We start from the raw sequence: 11091 nt of genomic DNA, 5'->3' as shown, positions 1-11091 counted from the left end.
TAACAGAGTAATGTCCCTAAAATGTAGTCAAGTTAATCCCTAAGGATAAGCTGTAAAAGACTCTGGGTAATCTTAAATACCCTGTCACGCCCGTTCTGTGTTTTGTTAGATGTTTTTTCTGCTTTGTATCGATCGGATCAATTAATCCCTTTTCAACTGATTTTTATATTCTTATGTTGTACTGTTACACCACTGTCTCAGGTTAGGGGAGGGTTGGCGTCTTCAAACATGTTTGTGAGCGTTCAATCCTTCCCCTAACCTGGGACAGTGGTGTAACAGCACAACACAAGAACAAGCTATAAAAATCAGTTGAAAAAGGCTTGACTCATCAGATCGATACAAAGAAAAACATCAAACAAAAACACAGACAGGACGTGGCAGGGTATATATATCCATCCATCATCCCTAACAACAAAAAAGACACTAAGTACAGATCTGAGAGTACTCGCAGTTACTGACAGCTAGTTCAAAGCCAATAACAACTAATAAAATAATCATGTATCTAAGACTAAAATATCAATCATTACACATCCAACATCCAATGAATTTAGTGTCAAGACGTCATTAACAGTCAGAGAAAAACATGACCTTGTGCAATGCCAAAATCTAGGTATTGCATGGGGCAGGCATATTCAAAACTTAGATGATGCTGAATTAGAAAATAATCCAGGCTTCCATTGGACTACTTTTCCGAAACATCCGGCCTATGTGAAGAAAGCCTTCATAAAGGCCATATATATTAATCTTGATTATTTTTTCAACTAAATTTGGACACAAAACAGATTGTTGTTTCTTCAATACTAAGAAAATATGCGAGACATATATTTAAACCTTTTTTGTCAAAATACGTGTGGTCAACAATACAACAAATGACATTGTTGGACCTGGTAGTAATTACGTTTGACCTTTAATAAATTACACGGAGAATAGTCTATACATTTCTTACAATTTTCAAACCCTGCCTGAGAGTAAAACATGTTTATGAGACAGCAACACAACAACAACAACAAAAAGTGAAGGCAAATATAGGTCAACATACAATATACAAATATCTGTACCAACAAAAATTTGCTTCCGCAAATTTGCAGATTTAACATTGTTGTGCTGATATTAAGAGTAATGACAAATATCTGTACCATATATATCCTGAGTCTGTATTTTATATAGTATTTAATGAAAAATGCCATTAATTTGAGGCTGTGGAATCAAAATTCCATAAACAATGGATAATAATACCAACTTTTTCTACAATTATTTTTTGGAAAATCTTGAATAAATCAAAATTAACATTCATCGAGTCAGTTTGAAAACAATTACGTATCTGATCCAAAATTAACAAGTTTAAATGATAGAATTTACTTTTTTATTATGAGTTTATTTAGAAATTTTGGGAATAACAAAATCACTCGCAATGAGCAGGTTACAATTAACAGTTTAGCTTAAAAAGGGACCACGACAGCTTGATGGAACGGAATTAGACGAGTGGAGAAAATGTCTGACGTCACAAATCAGGTGATTTCTGTATGACATAATTTGATAGTTCAAGCGTCGCAGACTTCCAAATAGCGATAAGGTCTATAGAACTCTGTTATTACAGTACCTTCAGATATAGGTCCTTACGAAATAGTTTTGATGGAAGCTATATAGTAACTGATTTCCGAGTTTAACTATTAATAAAAGGAGATGGAAAGGTGGTGGTATATCCGATGACAGCAACGCAACGACCCTAAAAACAAAATACATTTAGACTTGTTTAGACTATTTCCATATTCCCGACTTTTCGACGTTCGTGTTGCTTAGACTTTAGTTTTCTATGTTGTGTCATCTGTACTATTATTTGTCTGTTTGTCTTTTTATTTTTGGCCATGGCGTTGTCAGTTTGTTTTCGATCTATGAGTTTGAATGTCCCTCTGGTATCTGTCGTCCCTCTTTTTTGACTCTGGATTATATAAGTTTTCGACAGGTTACCTACTCTGTGGTCAGACATCCTGGTACTCGGTCAGGTAAGAGCAACCAAAAGAAGTAAAATCAAACATATCATCGATGCAATTTGATGGAAAAGCTTACTGTTTTCCGATGATTTTGTCGTGTATAGAAAACATAAAATAGAAAATTTTCCCCAAAAAATTTACCGATTGTAAGCTTGATTTTACTTCTTACTTGACCGAGTACCAGGATGTCCTACCGCAGAGATGGTAACCTGTGGAAAAAATATGAACTCCGGAGTCAAAAGTCTGTATTATGAAAATGTTCAATTATCAGCTTTGAAACGAAGACGCATGCTCTTCAAACTTTTTCGAAGTATGAGCTTTGACCCTTGCTTGGAAGTTGGTTCAAGTGTAGACAAGTGTTGTCAACTTTCGGTATCAATTCATATAAATAAAAGTAATGTTTCCGCCCACGGTGCACTGCATGTAATATTTGCACGTATTTCAAAGCAATTGAAAAAATCACCTCAAATCACATTGCGGGTAATCTTTACAAGTACTACTTAATAATTTCCGCAAAACAGAAAAAAATATCTTAATAATTATCGTACAGTTTAAAAAAATGTGTCGCACAGCTATATCATATGAGAAAAAAGTGCATCCTTGTATAACTGGTGTTTAAAAGTACAATATTTTTATTTGAGAGAAATTCGTAATTGCTCCAACTAACAATTTTGTAAATATTCAGATATATTCAGCTTTCATATACTAGGTTTGCTAAATGAGTAAAAACTTGTATAAAACTTGGGTCAACTTTATTTGAATACTTTCAGAAATAAAAACAAAGGTATTTCTTTTGACCATAACACAAAACAAAACGAAAATATGTTTGAAAAAAATAAGTAATGTATAGTATTATAAAAGAAACAAAAGTAGATATATCAATACATAGGTCTTATCGCTCAACTTCCGTAGTAAGGTCATTGGCTCGCCGAACTTTCCCGAAGTTCTACGTTAAATGGATTTCCGAGTTTATGAGCTTCGGTCCTTGCCGCGTGGAAGTTGCCTATCGCTATTTGTCTGCCATTACTGGGCATCACAGACATTCCCTCAAAATGTTTGACGCCATAAAGAAAACGTGATTGTTTTATGACGTCATTAGTTTAAGTGATTCTAAATTAGGGTAAAGTTTTGCAATGAGGTCTACTACGTCTTACCAAGTCTATCCGAATTATTTTGCTCAAACCGGTGCTTGGTGCCGTCTTAAACTTTAGTGAGTTGAGAGTTATTTTGCTCCGTGTTGAAGGCCTCACTGTGACTTTGAGATAAAGAACAGCAATAAAAGCGCTGTTCCTTTGCTTTTTGTGTGCTTTTTGCTGTGCATGTACTGATTTTGTGTCATGGATGGATACCCATCCCTTTTTTTCATTATTAAACTCTAAGTTTAAACCGAACAAAGAATGAATCCATCTATACAACATCAAAATACCGAATAGCCTATTGGGGACTCACAAAAAATGGAATCTTCGTCCACAAAAAATTACGATTTTGTTAACCCTTTGACCGTGACGTGTTCAAAATACGCCGTGTCCTCCGCGGAATTTATCTTTTACGTTGTGCTTCTGATTTTATAAAACTTATTGAAACTTCATTTGTCATTATTACGGTATACCTTAGTTTTCAAGTAGTAACAGTTTGTAATTATTCTTTAAGTTTTTTGGACAACTTTTTGGTCGTACTCTAGAAAGTCCCTAGGTTGAATCCGGTTCTGCCTCAGTATGCCTTCGAAATATACAAATAATTTCAAACTTGTCAAATAACGGCGGGGTAACAGTCTAAAATGTCCCTAGCATGGTCATAGGGTTAAACCGTATCAAAAGTGTATAATCAAGTCGAATAACTTTGTTCGTCACTCGGGCGTTTCCTTAAACCTTAAATGAATACACTTATGGGACGAACGAGATTAGAAATTATTGAACCCAATGTAGGTGGATTTATTATACTACATGCACCAATCGAATACACCTATATAAATACAAATATTCTAGTTACGAAAATTTGCTTACCGGGTCTGTTTGAAAGATATGTAAATCGATAACAGCTGAAACCATTTGGAACTACAAAGAGCAGTAATTTGACGTCATGAAGCGGCGAGTGCAAACGTGCCATCTCCCTTCAAAATTACTGCCCGGTACAACCCATCAATAGCCGCAATATATATGAAATAAGAGAAGCATGATTCAATGAAAAATAACTTTACAGTAATGTTGCTAATCATCTCCCTACAATTTTTTTATAATTTGGATTTCACTACATGCAAGTACTGCTCTGGAATGTATAGCCTGGACTACTTCTTTCAGTCTTTTGAAGTATTTTGTTACAGGTGTATTTGATTTTTTTTGTTTGGTTTTGTCATTTTTAATACATTATCTTCTATAACACGCTACCATCTATAGATGAGCAATGTATTCCTGGAGGCTATTATCCCGTCATGGTTACGATTCAGCCGTATTACTCGCAATGTATGGGTAGGGCAGGACTGATTCACTCCTCAAACCTGGTAGACTATATATACATTCAAATGTCGAGAAACGAAGATGTTTAAGTTTAGATTAATTAATCATTAAGTTAATCTATCGATGTCGAAATTTCATAAGATAAGACAACCGACTTCAAGAAACTGTATATCATGATTGGTGTAAATCAACAAATTGTTTTTATGAAGTTCAAGATTAACATTTGACGCGTTATTTTTAAGTTGTCATTTACATGTCTTGTAAAAATATTTGTATGCGTGAATGTGCAAGATATTCGTTATTTTCCCTAGTATACAACATAAGTTTCATAGTGAGTGTCAGAGTGAGTGTCTGAGTGGATTCAGATGAGAGAAACGGTGGAATCGGAACCACGACGGATGAGAAGCGGATGCAGGGATACAAAATCGTACATGTATTTAGCTACTACCAAGATGTTTTTTATGGCATTGCATATAGATGTAGTGTTATTATATAAATCTGGAAATGTTAACTTTTTTCATTCGATCGTTATGGAATACCTGTGTCGCACATGATCACGATAAACATGCTTCTTTTTTAGTTGCCAAATTTTGGCCTCCTTTCCTCGTTCAAGGCTTTATATATTTGCAATCTAACCCTACGTAAAAAAACAGTGAAGTGTTCATGTGCTCCGGCGAAAGTGTAAGAACCTGTCGTTTTGGGCATGAGCCAGAGCTTGACACATTGGTGTTGACACCTGTATATCGTTACGGACTATGTTTCCCTCTACAGGTGTCTTTTGGTTATTTTTGTCGATGGGTTGCTGTTTGATTGAGGTATGCCCCACAATTACTTGATTCATATACGAGGATCTGGATTGGGGGTCATTTAATTCTGTATTCTTTAATATTTTAAGCCATTTTTCTCTATTCATTATAAATTTTGACCATTACTCTCTATTCTTTATATCTTAGTTTTAGAACCCCATTTTTCTCTACTATCTATGTTTTTTTTTTCCATTTTTGTCTATTCTTTATTTGTGTTTGCCTATTTTTATCTATTCTTTATTTGTGTTGTGTTTGCCTATTTTTGTCTATTCTTTATTTGTGTTTGCCTATTTTTATCTATTCTTTATTTGTGTTTGCCTATTTTTATCTATTCTTTATTTGTGTTTGCCTATTTTTATCTATTCTTTATTTGTGTTTGCCTATTTTTATCTATTCTTTATTTGTGTTTGCCTATTTTTGTCTATTCTTTATTTGTGTTTGCCTATTTTTGTCTATTCTTTATTTGTGTTTGCCTATTTTTGTCTATTCTTTATTTGTGTTTGCCTATTTTTGTCTATTCTTTATTTGTGTTTGCCTATTTTTGTCTATTCTTTATTTGTGTTTGCCTTTTTTTGTCTATTCTTTATTTGTGTTTGCCTATTTTTGACTATTCTTTATTTGTGTTTGCCTATTTTTGTCTATTCTTTATTTGTGTTTGCCAATTTTTGTCTATTCTTTATTTGTGTTTGCCTATTTTTGTCTATTCTTTATTTGTGTTTGACTATTTTTGTCTATTCTTTATTTGTGTTTGCCTATTTTTGTCTATTCTTTATTTGTGTTTGCCTATTTTTGACTATTCTTTATTTGTGTTTGCCTATTTTTGTCTATTCTTTATTTGTGTTTGTCTATTTTTGTCTATTCTTTATTTGTGTTTGCCTATTTTTGTCTATTCTTTATTTGTGTTTGCCTATTTTTGACTATTCTTTATTTGTGTTTGCCTATTTTTGTCTATTCTTTATTTGTGTTTGCCTATTTTTGTCTATTCTTTATTTGTGTTTGCCTATTTTTCTGTAGTATTGACCCATCACTAGTATTCTTTTCTGTAAACCTCATTTATATAGGCCCTCATATACGTTAAAATCAAACGACATGCCGTTTAAAATTTGCTAAAATTTGTTATTAAGTATATCTTTTGTAGCCTTTGTTTGTTCTTTTGTCTCCTTTTCCCTTATGGCCATGATATTGTTTCTCTTTTCAGTTATGTTTTTTTTCTCCTTTGATATCATCTTATTTCTCTATTACTCAAATGTCTTTGAAAGTAGAATACAAACCAGATTTAAGGTTTTACATTGAAAAATCGCATTTAATTCATGTCATTCCGAATATATAAAAGTTCAAGGGTCTTCTTTCAACATGCGAGATTAAATACACTATCCATATATAGTCAACAAACAGCAAATTATAAAGTTGTTTGCCTGGTTTTAAATCATTTTAATAAAATAATCTCATACCATGGAAAATTGGAGCAATTAAAATTGAAAAACTCATATTAAAAATTGCAATGTATCTTTTATATGTAGAAATGTATATTAGGTGTACCTGGTGCACATTTACCACCTTATAGTGGATTTTTTACAATCAAATGATTTATGACTTTTATAAAATAGACATTTGATAAACACGTCGTTTCTAGAGCGACAGCAAAGGAGTGGAAGACAAGATTGATTAGTGAGTTGACTAGAGAAAGAGGGAATTAACGTGAAATAGGACGGACAAAGCAAATTATATATTGCATAACCTTGTGTCTTGGGGTTACACGGTACCATTTATTAACCGATTTCCATTCGATTTCTTTCTTATGTTTAAAAAAATGGAACAGTGTAAACACTAAAATCGGATATCGTTTGGTTAAGCCAATGGAAAATTGTATCGTGCACAAAACACTATCCGATTTACCTGGGCGACGGTTTCAAATCGGATTGAAAAATCGTCTCGTGTAAACGCACCTTATTATCTCTGTAGTTTACACGGTACGGTTTGTTTTCTATGTTTCGACAAAAATAAAATCAGATGTCGTTTGTGATTAATCGAATGGAAAAATCGTATCGTGAGATCAGAACGCTACACGATTTACCTGGGGGACGATATCGAATTGGATAGAAAATCGGATGAAAAATCGTCTTGTGTAAACGCACCTTATCCTATAATCAATCACTCTGTAGTTAAGCGGACCAAACATTTTAATTAAAATGATTACCACGCCGTAGCAAAATGTCGCACGTCGCTTTCTATAACTGCAATAATTATATATACATCTCAAGAGCAGACAGCGGAACAGTTGCAGACATTAGGAGTGCGATGAAGCACATAAATAAAATCTACCTACACACTTAACATTGCATGCACAACTATTATGATAATATGATTCACTATACTCCTAAAACAAGTCATCATGCATAAGGTTCTTTGGGTGTTTCTGACAAAGATTTAGCCTATTATGTTTGATTGCTGTATGGTTTTCGTGGTTTTAAATGTTTTATGTATTTTACTTCCAACACCTTAGGTTACGAATACACTCTTCATAGATAATACCAGGATTAAAAGACGCGCGTTTCATCTACATATTATCCATTTAAATATCATGCAGCTTTTTCATTGATTATTTTTCAAACTACTGATGAATGACTGTATACCTAAAGAAGAAAGAAGATTCACAGATCAAAGGCCGCGTGATATCACAAGATTTCGACTTGTTGCAGAAGTCTCTGATGTAACAACACACTTTTCTCCCTAAAATGACGATCTTTCTAGATTCACGCAAAATTCTTTGGAGGATCGAGCTGTTGGCGACCTTTTGCATAGCTAAATGACAAAACATATTCCCTTGCATTAGTTCACTTGGTAGCCAACCAAATAGTCCACTTTTTCTCGTTTTATTCCTACTTTTCGGACCTTTTAATCACTGGATCTAGTTCTTTTATGGAAGTGTTTCTGTAATATCGTAATGAAGTATGAATTTCAACTTTTCCAATTACGTTTCCGGGATATTTCCCTTTAAAAACTGCATTTTTTTTATCGAAGGATGATTGACAACAGTGACTGTCTCTATTTAACAAATATCATTAATAGGTTTAACAGTTTGATCAAAGATCTGTGTAGATGTACAACTGTGTAAAAGCAAACTTAAATTTGTCTTTCTATGTTGTGATGTTACACTATTGTTTCAGATAAGGGCGAAGGTTTGGTACCATTAAAACGTTTAAACCCGCTGCAATTGTTTGCACCTGTCCTAAGTCAGGAATCTGATGTTCAGTAGTTGTCGTTTGTTGATGTGGTTCATAAGTGTTTCTCGTTTTTTATACAGATTAGACAGTTGGTTTTCCCGTTTGAATGGTTTTACACTAGTTATATTTGGGGCCCCTTATAGCTTGCTGTTCGGTGTGAGCCAAGGCTTCGTGTTGAAGACCGTACTTTGACCTATAATGGTTTACTTTTATAAATTGTGACTTGGATGGAGAGTTGTCTCATTGGTACTCATACCACATCTTCTTATATCTAATTAAAGCATATATTGCGGGATATAGATAGATACTTTACTCTCTGAAAACTAAGTACAAGTTTACAGAGCAACATACAATATAAAAATGCAATAAAGTTGAAGGTAAACAAATGCAGTGTGCTAATAGTGTATGAGAGAAATGATGTTTTTGCCCACCAAGAGTTTCCAAATGCAGGTAAAAACGGAAGTTAAAACGCTTTAGATCGAATAGTGACAGACACCCTTTTTTACTTGTAAAAAAATCGTAGAAAAGACAAAATGTTAACGCATAATGTACAAGGAAACAGTTTTCATAGAGTCGTGTAAATATGACCGGACGAAAAGCGTGTCAATTATTTGAACTATCATCTTTCGGACTTGAATAATTATATCTTTTAATTGTCATCTATAGCTCAATTTTCCCCATATAATTATCTTTTGGTTTAAAAGGTATGTTTCTACTAATCCGATAATGGACTTCGTATCTACGTGTCAAAGACCGTTTTTTAGATTATCTTTACAATGGACAATAATTGCTTAATCCATAGTTACATGTATTTCTTTATCATCATTTTTTATATACTTCTTAAAAATAATTCATATTGAAGTTTGGAAAGGTATTCTAACCGTAAACACATGACTCAATATTGTAAATAAAAGCAACAGTAGTATACCGCTATTCGAAATTCATAAATCGATTGAGAAAAAAACAAATCCGGGTTACAAACTAAAACTGAGGGAAACACATCAAATATAAGAGGAGAACAACGACACAACAGAAACACAACACTAAAATGCAACACACACAGAAACGAACTGTAACATCGTTTATATTCTTGTTGGATCGTTTATTAAATTGTTAAACTTTATACCGACTTGAATGTTCATTTGGCAACCAGCAAAAAGTCTGGTTAAATAAACCTGCGGATATACAATGTAGCTTCTTTCTCTAGGCCGACTTATCTTTTCTCTTACTCCTCTATCCATGTATGATCGGTGGGCCCACGGTCACGAATTGGCAAACTATTGATAGCCCCTTTGAGAAGTACATCACGAGAACTTACTCGTGGACTGATAGAGCCCGTGTTTTACACCAATCCCGGCTCATGCCTTAACTCTAAGAACCTATATGATGATCTCATAGAAGCATGCGCTTGAGAGCAGGAACTCGAGGGATCAATCTACGACCAAACATTCATATTTTTCTTTTTTCGCTAGGCATGCGGCATTTTGATGGTAAGTGGAAACACTGGTCGGACGGAGTCAGCATAATGTGTCCTTGTAAGATGACGGAGTCAGCATAATGTGTCCTTGTACGATGACTGAGTCAGCATAATGTGTCCTTGTACGATGACGGAGTCAGCATAATGTGTCCTTGTACGATGACGGAGTCAGCATAATGTGTCCTTGTACGATGACAGTCTGTCTCGTTATCTATCATGATAAAAATCTGACTCAAAAGTGTTTGTCTCGTCCTGAACATGCATGAAATATTTGCCACTGGAGGTTAAGCAAGCATTAATCAACCAGAGCGTTTGCCATGGCATATATTTATATCACAGTAACAGACACATGCACGTCGTAATATTTCCTACTGGACATTAAGCAAGCATTAATCAACCAGAGCGTTTGTCATGGCTTATATTTATATCACAGTAACAGACATATGCACTTAATATTTCCTACTGGACGTTAAGGATGTTCGCTACTCTGTTTTAAAATAACAAGCTTTTTAAAAGACTGTTATAGATTGATAGTATATAAATGAAGGAACTAAAAAAGCAGAAAAAAATGAAGGGTCCGTGTGCTTGTTTTCGAGATATAAGCCATTGAAAATTTGGCGGGAAATGATCCTCTCTAGACTTTTCATACATTTAACATTGTCACCTTTTTTCTCTCAAAAAAAATGAAAAAATAACAAGGATTTTATATGATTTTCAAATATGGCTTTTAAAACTATATGTTATAAAATTATGAAAAGAAAAGTAGGGGTTACCGGGCAAAATTTTTAAAGGCACTACATGGATAAAACAAGAGGATTCCGAATATCTGACAAAAACATCAAAAACAAGAGGAGCGAACATCCTTAAACGTCCATGATGGGCATCATTTTCTTTCTTAGAGAATCTTGCAATGATATAAGGTGGTACATAATACTACAGGGAGATAACTCTGTTAAAATCAGCTGAATGTTTTAATCACGTTTTATTGTTTAAGAAATATTAAGCTTCTCAATGATCAAAATTAGTGTTTGCCAAACTGCTATATATCCAATAAATGTTTTCCGATAAAGTGTGTTGTTCAAGTTTTTTGAAATTTTTATATTTTGGTCAAAGGGTCAAAGTGAATATTTTATCAAAATT

This window comes from Mytilus californianus, unplaced genomic scaffold, assembly GCF_021869535.1.
Source record: "Mytilus californianus isolate M0D057914Y unplaced genomic scaffold, xbMytCali1.0.p SCAF_6, whole genome shotgun sequence".
Classification (NCBI taxonomy): domain Eukaryota; kingdom Metazoa; phylum Mollusca; class Bivalvia; order Mytilida; family Mytilidae; genus Mytilus; species Mytilus californianus.
Note: the sequence above shows the minus strand (reverse complement) of the source record.